Source organism: Silene latifolia, chromosome Y, assembly GCF_048544455.1.
Source record: "Silene latifolia isolate original U9 population chromosome Y, ASM4854445v1, whole genome shotgun sequence".
Classification (NCBI taxonomy): Eukaryota; Viridiplantae; Streptophyta; class Magnoliopsida; order Caryophyllales; family Caryophyllaceae; genus Silene; species Silene latifolia.
The window spans coordinates 148,295,903-148,304,649 of record NC_133538.1 but is presented as its reverse complement, the minus strand read 5'-3'; the positions used below and the strand labels follow the sequence as shown (position 1 = coordinate 148,304,649).

General features: G+C 36.8%; 1 pseudogene; it reads left to right on the top strand.

The window, feature by feature from the left end:
- The first annotated feature begins 310 nt into the window (after positions 1 to 310).
- LOC141629151 (1-aminocyclopropane-1-carboxylate oxidase homolog 1-like) lies at positions 311 to 1,167 on the top strand (annotated as a pseudogene).
- The last annotated feature ends 7,580 nt before the right edge of the window (positions 1,168 to 8,747 follow it).

Below are 8,747 nucleotides of genomic sequence, written 5' to 3'. Positions count from 1 at the left end.
ATGAAAGAGATAAAGAAAAAAAATATAAAAAAAAATAAGTTATCTATTTGGCAGGGGTAGCCTCCATATTTCATTTGAGACAATGCAATTAAAGAATAAATGTGGATGAGATTCTTCACTGACTTGGCAGGGGTAGCCTCCATATTCTTCACTGCTCCTTTGGAAACTTAGTATCAATGCTCAGAAGACTACTTACCAGTGCAAGCATTCAACAGGATTTTCTGATTAATTTGCCGCAACTACTCAATCAATTAACACTACTTTTCAGTCAATAATCTTCTAAGTTAAGGGCTGAATCCCAGAATTTGCCATGGCAATTGAAACGAAACAATTGTCTAGACTACAGGGAAACAATAGGATTATTCACGAAGAAGTGGTGCAAAAAATAAGGGACGCTGCTTCTACGTACGGCTTCTTTCAAGTGGTGAACCATGGCGTGGAAGTGTCGGCCCTCGACCGGCTAGTTGGCGCAATCAGGGCCTTTTTCGAACAGCCAGACGAGGAAAAGATCAAGTACTATAATCGGGACTCTGTTACATCCGGTGTAGGTTATTTCTCTAACTATGACTTGTTCTATTCCAAGGCCGCGAGTTGGCGTGATACACTTTAAGTTCAACTAGGCCCCAAATCTGTCGATCCTAATGCCATCCCAAATGTTTGCAGGTATGATTTTTGATTCAGATTTTTATTGATTCAGAATTAGTGACGTCTACTATATTTGTTGACTCTATTTGGTTGTCTGAATGCAGAGCTGAGGTGATGGATTGGGAAAAAGAGGTGAAGAAGTTGAGTGCGCGGCTTTTAAGTATTTTGTCAGAAGGATTAGGATTAAGTGCTGATAGACTAAGCCCGGAATCTTATTTGGCGAGGATAAACATGGCTGGACAGTACTATCCATACTGTCTTGAACCCGACAAGACAATTGGGATCGCATCACACTCAGATCACCGGACCTTGACAGTTCTATTGCAGGACGATGTTGGTGGATTACAAGTCAAGTATAATGGAGAATGGATTGATCTCAAGCCAGTCCGTGTATACGCTAATCCTTTACCTAGATCAAGAATATCTGTTCCCGTGTTTTTCAACCCAGCCATAACTAGTGACAAGTTATATGGACCTCTACCGGAGTTGGTTTCCCCAGAAAAGCCAGCATTGTACAAGTAATTCACTATCTCAGATATGAATGCAAAATTCCTTAAGGAGTTGAAGGACAAGTCTGTCTAACTTTGATACCAATCCATAATTTCTCCATTATTCCGTTTGATTCTTTGTACTTGTTTTTGGGACAGAGTTAAAAAAAAATTGCAAATTAACACAATAATCTATGTGATAGAGGAAGTTTATGATACAGAGAGATTAGATACTTGCAAGGATTTAGGTTAATCACACAGTAAGATTGTTTTATGGAAGATTTGCTACACAACATATTAACACAATAGTCTAACACTCTCGTCTCTCACTCAACATCATGAAGTTTCTCTGAAAATAAGTTTTTTGACAGAAATATCCACTCCCCCAAATTAAATACAAGTCTTGTCAGGATTTACAGCAAGTCCAGAAAACTGGTCTAGTGGCTATTTTTCTTAAGCAACCTGACACTTTGGAAGCGGAGGGAATCAAAGAAATGCAGAGAGTAATACATTTATGCTCAATGGGTTCTTGAGGATCGGATTTTAACCAAAGAATCGACAGTGCAATAAACTAAATAAAAGAAAAATGATGGCAAACGTTAGATTAATATGGGTTAAACCGTTAAAAGTATACTAGGGATTATTTTGAGAAGGACGGTAATAGGACTACCTAAAATAACCATAAACTATTTTAATTTATCAAACTATAGACCTTCATCATGATCTTGACGCAAATAACTTTCATCACGTAAATCTTGAACCGATCGACGCTTGACAGAAATAGGAGGCAGTTCATCAAGTTGATCATATTATTCTTCGTCAACTACTCCATCGACACCAAGAATACGCCTTTTCCCATAACGAACCACGGATGATCTCTTATCTAAAGGATCTTCAATGTAGAATACTTGTTTCGCTTGAGATGCAAGAATGAAGGGTTCATGTATATGTCCAAAAACATTAAAGTTTACCAAAATGAATCCCATATCGTCAACGGTGACACCCTTATCACAATCTACCCATTTACACCGAAACAAGGGTACACTAAAAGTTACATACTCAAGCACCCAAATATCCTCAGTTTTCCCATAGTACGCCCTTGTGATGTCTACGGGATCCTTACCCTTTCCAACATATTCTTCTGATGATGCAAGAAGAGTCACTCCACTATTCTGCATTGTACTCTTCTCATCTTGTCGGCTTGTGTAAAAGCAAAACCCATTGATATCATACCCTTCAAATGATGTGATGTTCGATTTAGGGCCATATGCTAACCAGCGTAAGTTAGCACTTACATTATGAGATTGTGTAGACAACTCACTCATCACCTTACCTTTAAACCACTCCGCAAAAGTCCGACTATGTTCATTCAACAACCAGTCAACGCGTTTATGTGGATTTTGGAGCTTCAGTAAATCCAGGTGCTCGGCTAAATAGGGATGGACCTCTGTCATATGTTGTAAAACATATAAATGTGCTTTCTGAAAAGAATCGCAGTCCACGCTCATTTGTTTTTTACCCAAAGTACCCTTCCTTAAGAGTCTACCTTCGTGCCGAGATATGGGAACTCCAATAGGTTGAACATCTGCCATATAGTCAACACAGAATTGGATTGTCTCACATGCAATTGTTGCTTCAACAATACTACCTCCAGGACGACAACGATTCTTCATTCGTCTCTTATAAGTACCCATCTCACGCTCCATCGCCCACATGTTTCTATGAAACACCGGACCACAAAGTTTAATCTCACGCACTAAATGAATGACCAGGTGTACCATGATATCAAAGAAAGAAATCGGAAAGTACATCTCTAATTCACATAAAGTCACAACAACATCCGCTTGCAAGTCATCTAAGGTGTCAGGATGGATATCTTTTGAGTTGATTGCATCAAAGAAGAGGCAAAGCTTGGTGATGACTTGCCTAACATGCTTAGGCAATACGGATCTAATGGCCACATGAAGCAGTTGTGTAAGCATAACATGACAATCATGAGATTTCATACCAGCTAACTTAGAATCATTTATGGAAACAAGACGACTTATGTTAGAGCTATATCGATGTGGTACCTTGACCCATTTTAAAGATTCACAGACAATCATCTTTTCCTTCTTAGAAAGAGTCGTGCAAAACGGTGGTATATAGATACGTTTTCCCTTCTCAATTGGTTTTAACTCGATACGCCCCCTAGCAACCATGTCATTTCAAGCTTTCACCCCATCCTTAGTCTTATTCGGCATATTGAGCAATGTTCCAATTAAACTATCAAACACGTTCTTCTCCACGTGCATGACATCAATGCAATGCCTCACATACAAGTGCTGCCAATATAAAAGTTCCCAAAAAATTGACCTCTTTGTATGATATACTCCATCTAGTGGAGGTACGTACGGTTTTCCAAAAACTGTAGTTATATTCTTAACCTTATCGTAGTACTCTTCTCCACTCAAAAACAAAGGGGGTTTCCTATGCTCCGTTTTCCCATAAAAAGCCTTCTTCTTATTTCGATATTGATGATTTTCAGGTAGAAAACGACGACCACCTCTTTACGAAAATTTGCCACTGTGCTCCAACCAATCAAATTCAGTGTAATCCCCGCATACCGGACATCCCTTATCAGTCTTCAGTCGGTATCCAGAAAGGTTACCATAAGCTGGGAAGTCATTAATTGTACAGTACAACATAGCATGCATTTGAAACCTAGAGCTAGTACTTGCATCAAACACCTCTACCCCATCGTTCCACAAGAGTTTCAAGTCTTCAATTAGAGGAGCCAAATACACGTCAATGTCATTTCCAGGTTGCTTAGGTTCCGAAATTAGGAGTGTTAACATAATGTATTTGCTCTTTCTGGTAAGCCAAGGAGGGATATTGTAAATTATCAACATTACTGGCCAACAACTATGTTGGGTACTTAAAGTTCCAAATGGATTAATTCCATCGGTGCAAAGTCACAATCTTAAATTTCTAGGCTCTGAACCGAATTCTGAAAAGGTTCGATCAATTGTTCTCCATTGGGGAGAATCAGCTACATGCCTCAGTCGGCCATCTTTATTCCTGCCCTTTTGATGCCACAACATGTACTCCGCATCTTTTTTATTTGAAAAAAAGCGTTTAAATTTTGGTATTATTGGCAAATACCATAATGTCTTCACATGACTCCCCTTCTTCTTGCCACCATTACCATTGTCTACCATCTTGTATCGTGACTCACCGCACTTTGGGCATTCTTTTAATTCACTATACTTTTTTCTGTACAAAATACAGTCCTTCACGCATGCACGAATCTTTTGGTAAGACGTAGATAATGGGCATAGTAGTTTCTTGCATTCGTATGTGGTGGAGGGAAGCTCGTTACCTTCCGGCAACATTTGACACAAAAGTTCTAACAAGGAAGTAAAACTCTTGTCACTCCACTCATTTCCAGCTTTCAATGTGAATAGTTTCAACATAGCTAATAAAAGAGAGAATTTAGAACCATTCGGGTATAAAGGCTTCTTGGAATTATCAACCATTCTCTGAAAAATAATAGGGCACTCCACAATATCTTCTTCAAGATCCTTCATCAAAACGTCAATATTATCATTATCAGGCTCTATATTATCATCCATATCATTATTTTCAAAGATTTCATCATCATTTTCTACCCCGACATCAATCTGATCCCCATCTTTATCATTAATTCCAAAATTTACGTTGGATCAAATATCATTAACACTTTCTCCATGCCATATCCACACATTATAATCTGCTTTAAATCCTTTTAAAATTAAATGTTCCCGCAATTCATCCCTAGAATTCACCTTTTTACGATTTTGACATAAGGTACACGGACATACGAATTGATTATCTCCATGGAGTCTTTGATGTTCGACGGCACAACTAAGAAACTCCTCTAGTCGTTCAAGATAAATAAAATAACGCTTTCTATACATCCAACTTCGGTCCATAATCTAGTTAATAAACACATATATTAATGGGTATCTACGTCAATGATGTATAATAATCACATTAAATGCACTAAACTGTTTCATGTAATAAAAATTAACCATCATTTAACAAGAAACTGAAATTGAATAAAGATATACATACCTTCAAGTGGCAATTAAGTAGCTTTGTAAGGTCAAAATAGAGAATTTTGGTGGAGAGAAAGCCTGTAAATAAGGATGATTTTAACCTTTATTAAAAATTATTCAAAATAAAATTGATAACTAAAAAAAAACATAAGAAAACAGAGCACTAGACAAGTTTTGAACAGAAACAAAGAGTGTTGCCATATCCCAAAAATCTTCTGGGCAACATCTGTAAAGGTTGTTAAATGTCCAAGTCGAACACTATGTTCGTTTGCACTTCACTTCAGTTCCATTAAGTTTAAGTCAAATACAATTACAAGTTTTAGAGGCTAACTATGATCAACCCACTTCAATCTATGCACCACATTTGCCTGAGATGGCTGGGAGAAAATTGGGCAGGACCCATCTCAATAAAACTGAATTAATCTAGATGTACAAGTGTAATGCATAAACTGCATAATCCTAGTCAATCTTTTACAATCCTCAGTCCTTTAACTGTGGGAAAAAAAAGAGAGAAACAAATAAAAAAGTTTACATACATTATTATACGGAAAAGCCCTAAAGTTTGAGTATATTAATAAACTAACTACACCAGGATAAAGATGGACCAACCATACTAACAACAGCAACTGCAGCAATGCACTCACAGGAAAGAATCTACTAAATCTACTCTCTAACTCTTTTCCACACTATATATACTACATTTTATTTCAACATAACATTCACTCAAACTTGTCAATTTTATTCCACAAAAATGAAATTCAAGATAGCCGTTTCTGCCACCTACCTGGAATCTTGTGACGATGAATACTGCCTTGAACGACTCTTCTTTCTTCCTCTTCTTTCTTTAAACCTATATGATGAAATGGTAATATCAGAGCTTTCAGAAAATTGAGATCTACTTTTTAAGTGCATAACTTCCAAGTTTGTTTTGCACAAAAAATAAGGAACATAATAAGGTGCGCCGTGCGGCCACAAATAACATACAGAAAAGGAAAGGTTCCAAGGAGAAGTTTATTCACAAAGGCTTCAATACAGATACAAACAGGAAAAATATGCGCATCAACAAAGGGAGTACAAGATTGTGACAACACGAGAGGAAATGACGACAATTACGAATAGGGCTGAGTGTCGCAGAGGAAGGACAAAAGAAGCAAAAAATTCAACAGTTTGAGATCCAAGAGCACTTTTTCCTTATGTCTAAATAATAGAGCTCCTGAACTTGTAAGCAACTTACAATTACAACCGAAATAAACTCTACGAAGATAAGTTTAGATATAAAGCTAGCACCAGCTACATAGGGACTACAGTCCTACAGAGTATTATTTACCAGAAGCTAGAAATAACTAAAACCTAGAATCTAAATTAGATAGTATAAAATATAAGATTAAACGCCAACCACGAGCAGAAAAATGGACAACAGAAGCATACATTAATGTCGAACTAGGGAACCGGAACATAGTCAGTCAATCTGTATTCCCCGAGAACCAAATAAGGGAAAATCAAGAGCACAAATTAGCATTACAAGCTGGAGAGATAGAAGCTGAGAAAGAAGAGAAAGGCTGGGTAATTGCTTCTTCACTTAAATCAACAGTACATAAAAGTGTCATACACAGAAGGCTATGTTTGAGACATAGCACATAAAGCATAATATTTTTCTGAATCAGAAAAGATGTTTCCTTTACAGTCTCTTCTCTAATTCTACCTTTGTCATGCGACCTTCCCTCTTTTTTTCCCTCTCTTCTGGGAAAGCGTCAAATTAGTAAGGGCCCAGTATGGATTTTCATACACATATCCAACAGTCTAGCGATTAAATAAGAGTGTGACCAAAGAAGTGAAGAGTCGAAGTATAGCATTTCAGAATTCAGACTGTACAAGAAGAAAAATGTAGCTAAATCTTCTGAGAATATTACAAACTCAGAAGAAAGCAAATGATAAACACAAAAGCAAAATGAGGAATAGATGTACAAGTGTAATGCATAAACTGCATAATCCTAGTCAATCTTTTACAATCCTCAGTCCTTTAACTGTGGGAAAAAAAAAGAAAGGATATAATTCACCAAACTTATCTACAACTTGTAAGTTTTGATCTTGAGTTGAAAGAAAGGATGTAATAGTCCGTCAAATAAACCCGTATAACGGAAGCAATAAACCACGATGGAAACAATACAGAAAAATTCAATATTGACATAATTCACCAAACTTACTATTACTTTGGACTATTAACATAATTACACACTTACACCAATACTATCTATATCTCTGTTCTTTAATTAATCTTCTAATGTGTCAATCTTAAAATCTAGGACAAATTCACATAGGGAGAATTAAGAACAAGCTCCCAGGATGACTGAACTATTATAAAAAGTTCAAATTTTGCATATAATCAACTAACATCCTAGCTTGACCGGTAAGGTCATTAAAATTAGTTTCATTACAATCAATTTTAAACCTTTTTTTTGGCATTGAAGTTACTATAGACTTTCTTTGCACAAGGAAAATTGAAGACTTGTACTTGCGACTTGTACTAGTAATCAAACATAAAGCTGCATATCTTATTCGACTTGTAAAAACACCAGAACCGTTAACAAATTGGCGGGGATGAACAATAAAAACGAGCATCAATCCCAAAATACACAGAACTAGTTTCACACGGCAACAACAAGAAGTATGTAGTCAGTAACAACAAGGGAATGAATTCTAACAATCGAAAATAGTTGTTTTCATCAGCAGTAGCATAAGACGGTGTTAATTGTAGCATAAGACGGTATTACTCCGTAACAATTAACAGCAGTGCCAGAGCCCTAAATCGCTATATTGAATTCTAAAAATCGCAAATAACTTCAGATTGCTTTCACATATTACACAAGTGACCAAATAGTTGACACATATAATTGACTACAGCATATGTAATTGCAAAATAATTGGAGAAACAATAAGAAAAATTTGGATGCAGGCATACCTGATTTGTAGATCATACGGGGTCAAAGCAGGAAATTGATTAAGGGGTCGGCAGGTGTGCATGACGACGGGTATATAGGGATTATGGTGGCCAGATAAAGAGGAGGTGACGACGGAGCGTTGGTTTGTTTATGTGGGAACTGGGAAGCAAAGGGTTTTCGTGGGTGAAGGGTTTTCGTGGGTGAAGGGTTTTGAATTGCGTGAGAATTATGGGGGTAACTGAATGGTCGGTCAGATACTATTACGTGTTTGTCACGTGAAGGACTCATTTTAGTGACATCGGTTTCAACCGATGTATTTTAAAGACCCTTAAAATAATTGTTAATGGTTATTACCTCGGTTTTAAGAAAACTGATGTAATGCCAATATATTAACATCGGTTTTCATATAACCGATGTTAATATAATATAAATAACATCATTTTGATTTTTAAGCCGATGTTAATAACTCTATTATGAACAATTACATCGTTTTTATTAAGAAATGATGTAACTAAGGCGATGTTAATAGGACTTTTTGTACTAGTGATTACTCCTCGAGTGGCCCTGAGATATTGTTTTAACCCTGACAAAGGGGT